General features: G+C 45.0%; 1 long non-coding RNA gene across 1 annotated transcript in view; it reads right to left on the bottom strand.

The window, feature by feature from the left end:
* Window positions 1-132, bottom strand: part of LOC116551783 — a 14,319-nt gene extending 14,187 nt beyond the window's left edge. The window contains exon 1 of the long non-coding RNA XR_004269063.1: window positions 121-132. This is a non-coding gene — a long non-coding RNA (uncharacterized LOC116551783). The remainder of the gene's footprint in view (window positions 1-120) is intronic.
* Window positions 133-1,005: the final 873 nt, after the last annotated feature.

Genomic DNA, 1,005 nt, shown 5'->3' with positions numbered 1-1,005 from the left:
CTCAGGTGATCTGCCTGCCTCGGCCTCCCAAAGTGCTAGGATTACAGGTATGAGCCACCACGCCTGGCCTCAAGCAATTCTGCCTCAGCCAAGATCTCGTCATGTTGCCCAGGCTGGAACCTTCCTTTTGGTAACATCTTTTTGTAGATGTGACTTTTTTTTTGTTTGAGGTGAGGTCTTGCTCTGTCACCTAGACTGGAGTGCAGTGGCAGTGTTGTGACCTCGATTCATTGCAACCTCTGACTCCTGTGTTCAAGTGATTCTCCTGCCTCAGCCTCCAGAGTAGCTGTCATTACAGGGATGCCTCATGATGCCCGGCTGTTTTTGTGTGTGTGTGTGTTTAGTAGAGATGGGGTTTCACCATGTTGGCCAGGCTGGTTTCAAACGCCTGGCCTCAATTGATCCGCCTTCCTTGGCCTCCGAAAGTGTAGGGATTACAGGTATAAGCCACCATGCCCAGCCTGTAGACGTGACTCTTGCAAATAGGACATACTTATATTTTGTTTTATGACCTACACCAAGTTTTGTCTCTTGGTGTAAAATACCATTTGTGTTTTTTATTCTAGTTTCCATCGTCTTGTTCTCTGGGCTTTTTAATACCTCCTTGTTGCCCACTCCCCATGCCCACTTAATGAGTTGAATAGCAGAACTGGGACTCTGTTTTTAAATTTTGCTAGAATTGAGGAGTAGACATAGATATATAATATATATATATATATATATATAATACATATATGTATATTTCCCCTCTCTGGTCTTTTGAAGTTTCATTTCCTGCCTTTTTTTTTTTTTGAGATGGAGTTTCACTCTGTCTCCCAGCCTGGAGTACAGTGCAATCTCAGCTCGCTGCAACCTCCACCTCCCAGATTCAAGTGATTCTCCTGCCTCAGCCTCTGGAGTAGGTGGGACTACAGGCATGTGCCATCATGCCTGGCTAATTTTTTGTATTTTTAGTAGAGACAGGGTTTCACCACGTTAGCCGGGATGGTCTGAATCTCCTGACCT

The sequence above is a fragment of the Sapajus apella genome, unplaced genomic scaffold, assembly GCF_009761245.1.
Source record: "Sapajus apella isolate SASKATOON/1434 unplaced genomic scaffold, GSC_monkey_1.0 scaffold10, whole genome shotgun sequence".
NCBI lineage: Eukaryota > Metazoa > Chordata > Mammalia > Primates > Cebidae > Sapajus > Sapajus apella.
The sequence above is the reverse complement of the archived record's forward strand: the minus strand, read 5'-3'. Positions and strand labels throughout refer to the sequence as shown.